The sequence below is a fragment of the Dasypus novemcinctus genome, chromosome 10, assembly GCF_030445035.2.
Source record: "Dasypus novemcinctus isolate mDasNov1 chromosome 10, mDasNov1.1.hap2, whole genome shotgun sequence".
In the NCBI taxonomy this organism is placed as follows: Eukaryota; Metazoa; Chordata; class Mammalia; order Cingulata; family Dasypodidae; genus Dasypus; species Dasypus novemcinctus.
Genome location: NC_080682.1, coordinates 115,505,072 through 115,515,430, shown reverse-complemented (window position 1 = coordinate 115,515,430; position 10,359 = coordinate 115,505,072).

Here is a 10,359-nt window from a genome sequence, read left to right as displayed (position 1 = left end):
TCCCACATCAACGACCTCTTCCACCATTGTGGTACATGCATTGTACCTGGCGAATACATTCTGGAGCACAGCTGCACCACATGGACAGTGGTCCACACTGTAGCCCACACTCTCCCCAAGTCCACCTAGTGGGCCATGGGAGGACACACAACTTTCAGCATCATCCCTGCAGTGCCACCTAGGACTACTCCAAATCCTAAAAATGCCCCCACACCATATCTCTTCTTCCATCTCCCTACCATCAGCAGCCACAGTGGCCACCCTCTCCACATCACTACTACAATTTCTTCCCTTACTAATCACAATAGTTCCCCAGCAGAACACCAGTAAGTCCACTCTAATCCATACTCTATTTCTCCATCCTGTGGACCCTGGGATGATTATGTCCAGTGCCCCTCTACATCAAAAAGGGCTTAGATTCCACATGGATGATGGATACAATTCTCCTGCTTGCAGCTGTAGTCACTCTTGGCTCCCTGGTGTGGTGGTTGACTCTCTTCACCTCCCTGTCAGCTGGCCAGGGTAAGTCCAAGAAACCAGAGGGTAGGAACTACAAGTCTGCTGAGGCCCAGGGCCTGGCCATCACATGGACAGTTCAGAGATTCAGGTCTCCTGAGTATACACCAACCCAAATGTCAACCACAGGTCCAGTAAGAGTAACAGAAGAGGCATGTGTAGAAAGATCATATCTGAGTTCAACTCCACCATACTCAGGAACACAAAATCCAAAGTAGGGCCAACTGACATGGCACTGAACTCCAGAGCCATCTGCCTTGACCATAGAACCGGTGGGTCACTGCAGCCCTCAGGAGAACCAGCACCTGGGTTTCCATGTACCTTGGCAGTCTCTGGTACCCTGCTGAGGCATGCATAAGCATCACCCCTCTGATGACCCCGACTCTTTTTTGGACACTCATAACCATATAAACCATATAAACTCACTTGTCCTTTCCATTTCCCCCTTTTATTCAATGTCAAAAAGCAGTTTTTAATACCTGATATTACATGTAGCCTGAGATATTCTGCCGGTCTGAGTTGACCTCTTTATTCAAGGTCTTTTTCTAGTTACATCATCAGCTGGTGCTTGATAGTAGTCCCTCAATGCCAGGAAAGCTCATCCCCATGAGTCATGTCCCACGCTGGTGGGAAGGCAATGCATCTATATGCTGAGTTTGGCTTCGAGACTGGCCACATTTAAGCAACATGGAGGCTCTCAGGAGGTAACTCTTAGGTACCACCCAGCTACAGGCCTAGTTGATATTTCAGGCACACAGGCTCATAATTGGAGCCATCAGTATCCAGGGCTCATCACTGGACCATCCATCTCTGTTGGTCTTTGCCATTGCACTTGGGGGATTGTTGCTGTTCCATTGGGGAATGTGATAGAGCTCCCCTGGTTAGGAACTCAGCACTCTCTCATCTGTTGTTTCCAACTGAAACCACTATGAAAATATCCAAACCTTTCCATGTACCCTGCATACATGCCCTGGAGAACTCCCTCCCAACCATTTGCAGGCCACCAATGACACCCCACACAAGTGCTCCTCCCCTGCCATAGTTGAACCTCTCTGTAGTCCAAAACTTCTTTAAAAAGGAAGCCCAATATATTGCCAGTTTCCATTAATAGTAAAATAGAATATAGTGATGAGTTAAAGGTTAGATATAGAATACATAGTAATTAAGAAAAATTAAATAAAGGAAAAATAAATTCGGGTATCAAAAAAATTAAAAAATTAAAAAGCTTTGTTTTTGACATTTTGCCTTTCATCACTGCTATATGTACAGTGGCAAGGCAGTTTCTTCCATTTCTTCCTCAGTGTCTACCTCCTTTCTTTTTTTTTTTTTTCTAATTATTAAGTTTGTCTTCACATAAGTTTTAGATCATAGTAATTCACATATACAATATATGGTACTCCCACATATCCAACATCAAACTCTTTGTCCCTTCCCCAACAATGATCTTTTTACATGTTCCTGTTACATTTGCTGCAGCTGATGTACAGATATTGAAACAGTAGTATTCAAACATGGTTCCATTTGGGTTTACATTATGGTTTATATTTTAGACTATACAATTTTCTAAATTTTCAGTTATCTTATGTTTTACATTATGGTTTACATTTTAACCTATAGACTTTTATACGTTTTTGGTGTAATTTAACATGTCCTATATCCATCATTGCATGATCTTGTGGAACACTTCCATTGCCCCACAGTTACACTGATTCCATGTTCAACACCTCTTTCCCCCTCCCCCAGGGCCCACCATGACAATCTATCTTCATTACTTCAAGGACCATATTCAGAGATACTTGCAAGAATGTTGAGAGCTTGACATACTTGACTGCCCTAACCCATTGGGAGCCACCAATTCTCTCAAGAGATACAATTCCCTTTGTTTGAGAACATCAGTCCTCCCCAGGATGTGAGTATACCTTCACTCTCATTGTACGAGTCTCCACCTAATGATATAACCCACTATGACAAAATGAGCACTCACACACTCCCTAGAAGCTTTCCCTGTGTCAGATGTCCCCCCTTAAGCATCTTAAACAGGTAACCTTCCATATTATATTTTGTAAAGAGATTTCTCTGCATTATAATTTTAACCACATAACAGACAATCTCCTATGTTCAAATGTTCCCCTTCCCCCCGCCAATTTCTTGGGCAATCTGACCCATCCTCCCATCCCTAGTCCCCCTCAAGCCCACACAGGCACACCCAAAGTTATCCCTATGCCCCCATTTTATCCCTTCCCTGTACAAATACTTACCTCCAGCTTATCATAGATTTTACCCACATAGGTGTCAGCTTGCAACCTTCCTCTACCCCCAACTTTATTAATTTTATCATCCAGTCTCTAGCTTTCTGAGACAGCTTGGTTTACTTATTTCATATCAGAGAGATCATGTAGTATTTGTCCTTCAGTGCCTGGGTTGCTTCACTCAACATAAGGTTCTCAAGATTCATCCATGTTATCACATGTGTTTGCTCTTGTTGACAATCCTTTCCCTATGCTAAGAGTATCCACTGAGCTTATTAAAGGCATATCTCTTTACTTACCTGGTTGGTCTCCCCAGAACACAAAACACTCCTCTGTGAATATTTTCTTCATTAAATTTATTTCAAAGAAATTAATTTGAGTGAAATTGTTTCCTGCTTAGGCTAAGATTTAAAGAACTTGTGCCATTTATTGAATTTCTATGTGGAATACTAGTCATGCTCACATGTACTATCTGAACCCTAAGTTATTACTGAGAATGGGGAAAATACACTCCATATTCACTGAGGTGGAAACAGAAACTTACTCTTATCCAACGTCTACTAGCTAGGAACTGGGAAGAGAAATTACCATCCCGCACACAGAATGTTATTTCCACATTATAGTGACTCCATGTAGAACTTTTCTTGACCTTTTCTCTTATGTTAAACTCATTTCATCCATATTAGGAGAAAACAAAGATATGCAAAGAAGGAGAGAGGAGCGAGGACGGGGCGGGGGAAGGGAGGGAGAGGAAGAGAGCAATAGCATTGCAATATCTTGTAAAAATATTTTATCACAAATATGTTAATCAGTGGACTGTTCTTATGTTTGCTTTTCAAACACAAATTGCATTGTGGTCGGGTGAAAATGTCAGACAGTCTATGGAGGCCAATTGAGCTCTATTACTCACTAAGATATGTTTCCCATGGAAAATGGTGAGAAATTACACTTACTAGATTGCCATACACATAGTAAAAGCACTGATAGCACCAGCATGGAAGGAGAGTGATTTCCGTTGTGTTGCTATACTTTACTCAGAAGAAAGAGGGAAGAGTTAGGCTGTTGACCAAATGCTCAGGGTCAAAGCTGTAATAGAGCAGTTTCTTACCTGAAAGGGGAGATAATATTAAAACTAGATTGATTTTTAAGGTGTTGTGCCCAGAGTGTGCTGAAATGCCTTTTGTCTGTTATTTTATTTTTTGAAGTAGAAATAAATTTTCTAAAAAAAAAAGAATTAGACACTAGAATGATGGAAAATTCTGCTTGTAGCTCTGGCAGACTAGCTTGCATCATACCACAGAGAACTAGAAAACATGGATTTGAAAAAATGTTTGAAGGCCTGAAAGAGTTACTAGGGCATTGAGGAAAATATAAGCCCAAGATACTTGAAAGATGGGACGTGCAGGGATTGGCCTGGCATTTGCTGCTGCTTTTTCTTTTGAGGTTTTTGTTAACATATAAGCTGTGAAAGCTGTGGTCTAGAGTCTAAGAAACTAAATAGCAGAAAGAAAGGTTTTTAAGTTGTGACTGAGAAGCTGAGAAGTGGAGCAAAGTGTTAGGAAACCTAAATGGGTTGATGATAAAAGAAATGGAGTTCAGGACCTAACAAAGTGGTGAGCCCTAGAAAATACCACACACTTTAAGATGGGATGCTTGGGTGTCCATTGCCTAGAAGTTAAGTTCTAATTAGAAATAGGCGAGTCTTTACCAGCACAGAAACCCAACTTCAAATCAAATACATCCCACATGGAATTAGGTTAAGCTGTTTCTACCCTAATGGCTAGGTAAAATTCATAGTAAATCCTGTCTGAAGGAACAAAACTCAACAAGAACCTCACAGCACCTGAATAATTGTGTATATGGAATGTTCAGTGCTTAATGAAAAATTCTACAGTATACCGGTAACAAACAGACAAAATAAATATACCCAGAAAAAATAAAGATAGTGTTTATAGATGAGGATTTAAGGTATCTATGGTTAAGAAGTTGAAATATATATATCATGGAAATTGCAGCAGAGATTTGAATTCTATTAAAAAAAGATAAACTAGAAATTTGAACATCCATAAAAACTAAAATTAAAGATACAATAGGTAGGATCAACAGTAGAATAGACACAGCTGAAAGAATTAGAAAGCTGGAAAATCAGTTAATAGAAAATATCTAGATGGAAACCAAAAGAAAAAGGACACTATCGGAAGTGTATAAAAGAATTTATAAAGAATCATAAATCATGAGAAGTGGTGTTTATCCCAGAAATTCAAAGGTGGTTCAGCATAGAAAAATCAGTTAATATATTACACCCTGTTAATAGAATAAAGGGCAAAAAATCATAGTCTTCATAATAGCTAGAGAAAATTCATTTAAATAAAAGCAATTCAACACTCTTTAATGACAAAGAAAAAAAAAACCTTAACAAATGAGGTGTTTTTGTTTCCTAGGCTGTTGAGGCAAATACAATGAAATGGTCATCTCAAACATTGGAAATTTATTTGCTCATGGTTTAAGGCTGGGAAAAAGTCCAAATCAAGGCATCATCAAGGTGAGCTTTCTCCCAAGACTATGGTGTTCTGAACTGGGCTGCTGGGGATCCTTGATCCGTAGCTGGTCACATGGCAAGGCACACGGCGACCTCTTCGGGCCTTTTCTTTCACATCTGGTTCCATTGATTACAACCTCTAATCACTCCCTCTGTGGCTTTCTCTCTCTAACTTTCATTCTGCTTGAAAAGATTCCAGTAATAGGATAAGACCCATCCTGATGTGGCTGTCCACACCTTAACTGAAGTAATCTCATTCAAGGTCTTACATAAAATGGGTTCACGCCCACAGGAATGAGTTAGATTTAAGAATATATTTTACTGGGGTATACAGCTTCAAGCCACCACATTCCACCCTCTGGAGCCCAAAATACATGCAAAATATATTTGTTCTATCACAATATCCCAGAGTTCCAAGATGGCACAATAGAGAATGGCAGGCTGCAATCCTCCTCCAGAAACTGAGGGAAGGTAGGCAGGTTTACCTGGCAGAAGGGAAGCTGCAGGACCAGGGGGCAATTAGAGAGCATAGCTAGGGAGGGCAGACCCAGCTAGCCAGGGCAAGACGGAACCCATAGGAGAGAGGCGCTCATGCAGGCTTGGAGGCAAGTGAAGCCAGAGGAGGGACCCGGCTGGAAGGTCAGCACACATCCAGCTCCTGGAGGGAGTGAAATCCCTATCCCGGGCGTCCGGGGGGGTTCCCAGTGCCCAGCAGGTTCTTGAGGTGGTGAAGCTGCAGGGCAAAGAGATGTGGGTCCAACACCAGCCAACTCAGGGGGAGAGAGGTATGGGGGAAGGAAGGGGAGATAGTGTGGGTGGACTAGGGGGAAAAAAAATCCAGTCAATGCTGAAACAACTCTAGGGAGAGGGGAGGGGGAAGTGATCAGGTAGGCTGCGAGACCAACCACCCTGGAGAGAGAGGAAATCGTTCAGTAAGGGGGCAGGCTAACAGGGCCTGAACAGCCCAGGAGAGTGGGAGACCTGGCTAGGCAACCAGCAAAACATGAGAAGCCTAACTAGCCTGAGGTACGAGAGGACACACAGAGGCACATGGCAACCCTTCAGAAGCCTTCGGAAGCCTGAGACAAACAGTGGAGTGGGAGTACCTTAGTGGTTAAACTCTTGTGTCACATATACAACATCCCAGGTTGAATACCTGGTACCTCCTTTTAAAAAGAGCCTAACTGACCCTAGTGATGAGGGGAGTTTGGGGAGGCACCCCAGGAGCAGCAGGGAGAGGAGTTGAAGGACAAGCAACCTTAGGATGGGGAACTTGGACTGAGATTTTTTTTTAGATTATTTGATTTGTTACTGTTTATTCCTTTTTTCCCTCTGTATGCAGGTTCCCAGCCAGGGGAAGGCAGACTTACAGGGAGATTGGTGAGAACTGGCAGCCTGAGATGCTTGCTAGTGGCCTGAGAAGAAAGCCTATTTTTTTCCTGTACTTTTTTTATAGCTGCTTTTGCTTTTTTCCCTTTTCGTTTTTGTCTCTTTACTCCATACTTTATTTCTTTTCTTTAATTTTCTCTTTTTCATTGAGTTTTTTCATTCCACCTTCTCTAGTTTAGTCCTCATTTGCTTTCTTCTCATCTTTCTGGTCTTTCATTTTATTCTTTTATTCCTGTTTCTTTTTTTAATCCACATTTAAATTTTTAATCCATTTTATTTTTTATGATTTTTCACTTTTATTATTTATTACTTTTTCTTTTCTCCTTGGTTATTTTAAGATTCCTTTACTATCTTGATTTTTTCTCTTCTCCTTTCTTTCCTTATTTATGGTCTTAATATTTGGGGGGGGGGGGACATGAACAACTACAGGATATAGAATATGTGTAACCAAGTGCCAAAGAGGAATCTTAACATGGAATAAAACAAAATGAAACCCTACAGAAGAAAGACAAGCTAACCATCTGAATAAGTCCTTCAAGATAAACAGATTCTAGACACCAGCAAAAAATTATAAGTTACATTAAGAAACAGGAAGACATGGCCCAGTCTAATGAAAAACTAAAAACAGGAGGAGATGGAGAACATGGAACAACTAATCAAGGATGTCCAAACAAATATCATGAATCAACTTACTGAAGTGATGGAAGGGATAAAGGAAATTAAGACTACACTGGGGGAACATACAGAAGAAATTGTTAACATATAAAAAGATAACAGATCTGATGATGATGAAAGGCACAATGCAAAAAATTAAAAATATGCTGGAATGACATAGCAGCAGATTTGAACAGGACAGGAAAGAATTAATGATGTCAAAGATAGAACATCTGAAATCATACAGAGAGTAGAAATGACAGATAAAAAAGTAGAAAAAAATCAGCTGTGACTCAGGAATTGGATGATAACATGAAATGCACGAACGTATGCATTATAGATATCCCACAGGGAGAAGAGAAAGGGAAGGAGACAGAAGGAGTGTTGAAGGGAATAATGACTGAAAATGTCCCAACTCTTCTAAGGGACATGGATGTACATGTCCAGGAAGTTCAGCACACTACAAACAGAATAAATCCTAACAGTTCTACCCCGAGACATATATTCATCAAATTGTCAAATGTTCAAGATAAAGAGAGACCACAAAAAGTAGCACAAGAAAAGAGATCCCTCACATACTAAGGGAAGCTCAATAAGATTAAGTGCTGATTTCTTATCTGAAACCTTGGAGGCAAGAAGACAGGGGTATAACATTATTAAGGTGCTAAAAGAAAAAAAACTGCTAGCCAAGAATTCTATACTCAAAAAAATTGTCCTTGAAAAGTAAGGGAGAGTTCAAAATATTCACAGGTAAACAGAAAGTATGAGATCTTGGTCAAAAAGAAACCTGCACTACAAGAAATACTAAAGGGAGTTTTGCAGGTTGGGAAAAAAAAAAAAAAAAAAAACCAGGAGAGAGAGTGTTAGGGAGAGGGTAGAAAGGAAGATAATTAGTAAAAATAACAAAAAAGATAAAAGAGAAATAAAACCAAAATATGACATATATAAACCTAAAGAAAAAATGGCTAATGTAAGTACTGCCTTGAATGTTAATGGATTAAACTCTTCAGTCAAAATATAAGAATAGAAGGAAACTTTCTCAGCATGATAAAGGGTATATGTAAAAACCACACAGCTAAATTCATAGTACTGAGATTCTATGATACCCACTGTCACTGCTCTTATTTAATATTGTGTTAGAAGTAATTGCTTGAGCACTTAGGCAAGAATAAGAAATATAAAGCATCCAAATTGGAAAGGAAGAATTATGTATTTCACTATACATTAATCACATGGTCCTATATATAGAAAGCCCTGAAACCTATAAAATTGTGCAGTGCAATGGGCAAAATATAGTGTAAGCTATATACCATGCTTAGTAGCAATGCTTCAGTATGTTTTTATCAATTATATCAAATGTACCCCACCAATGAAATGTGTTATTAATAGGGGAAAGTCTGTGTGTGGGGGGGGGGGTATGTGGGAATTCCCTATATTTTCAATGTAACATCTATGTAATCTAAAGCTCCTGTAAAAATAAAGAAAAAAAAAGAGAAAGATAAAACCAACAGTATCCCAAAATCTTTAAGTCATTTCAGAAACGGTGCTTAGTACAAAGACTCTCCAAAATTTATTTGGGTGTGATCTGTCCTGGGGTAAATTTCCCCTCAATCTGTGGACCTGTGAAATCTAGAGAATAAATTTTCTGCCTCAGATACACAATGGCGGGACAGGCATAGGATAAACATTTCCATTTTCATAGGGCAAAATTGGAAGGAAAACAGAAATCATGGGTCTCAAAGAATTCCAAAACCCAGAAAGGCATACTACATTAGATTTTAATATCTGGAAGTCATTGATAGATACACGTTTTGTCCTCCAGGCATGGTGGAGCAGCAGTCCCACTACTTCCAAGTGCTTGCTTAGCTGCCATGCTTTCCCCAAATGCTGGGATGAAAAGTGTCACCCACTCCAAGCCTTGAGATGGCTGGTCAGACACTCTGCAATACCCGAGGCACAGTCTCCACCCTCTAAGAGCACTGGGTGGCAGCTCTCATAATGAAAAATGTGGCAAAAGGCCCTCCTTCTCCAAGTATTGATGTTGACTCACCCTTTCCACAAATATGCGTGGGCCAGTTCTCTTGATCTGAGATGTTTCAGTCCAGACCTCAGCTTTCTTGAAGTGATTCCTCATTCAATTTGTCCTTTCTCTGTCCATTTTAGTCCAGGCTGGAAGTGGTTCTGTTCATACAAATTGTGCATGTAGTACACAGGGGTCCAAATCAGCAGTCAACAGAACTTTCCATAGATCCCTCTTGCATAGCTGCATCTCCTATCTTGACTTGCATTGAAATGGCTGACTGGATCCACTTCAATTGAAATCTCTATGTAGATCATTAATTTTGGTATTTGGCTTTGAAATCTCAGCTAAAAGTCAAGTTCATCACTGTCAAGTTCCACCTTTCATTTGACATCAGAACTCAATTTGTGTTCCTAGCCAGGGGGGCTCTGTCATGGTCCCTAGGGGAGCAGCAACAGTCCCCTGGGTGCAACGGCAAGGACCAGGAAGGAATGATGGTCCAACAGTGAGCCCCTGAGATAATGACTATGCTTGTGAGCCTATACACCTGAAATAAGAACAAGGCCTAGAGCACACTGTGCCTAAGAGTTCCCTCCTGAGAGCCTCCGTGTTACTCAAATGTGGTCAGTATCGAAGCCAAACTCAGCATGTAAATGCACTGCCTTCCCCCCAGTGTGGGACACGACACCCGGGGATGAGCTTCCCTGGCACCGAGGGATCACTACCAAGTACCAGCAGATGATGTAACTAGAAAATGACCTTGAATAAAAGGTTCAACTCAGACCAGCAGAATATCCCTGTCTACATATAATAACAGGAGTTAAAAATGCTTTTTGACCTAAATCAAGGGGAAAATGGAAAGGACAAATGAGTTTATATGGCTATGAGTCTCTAAAAAAGAGTCTGGAGGTTATCAGAAGGATTGCCCTTATGCACACCTGAGCAGAGTCTCAGAGACAGATAAAGTAGATACAACCCCAGGTATTAGTTCT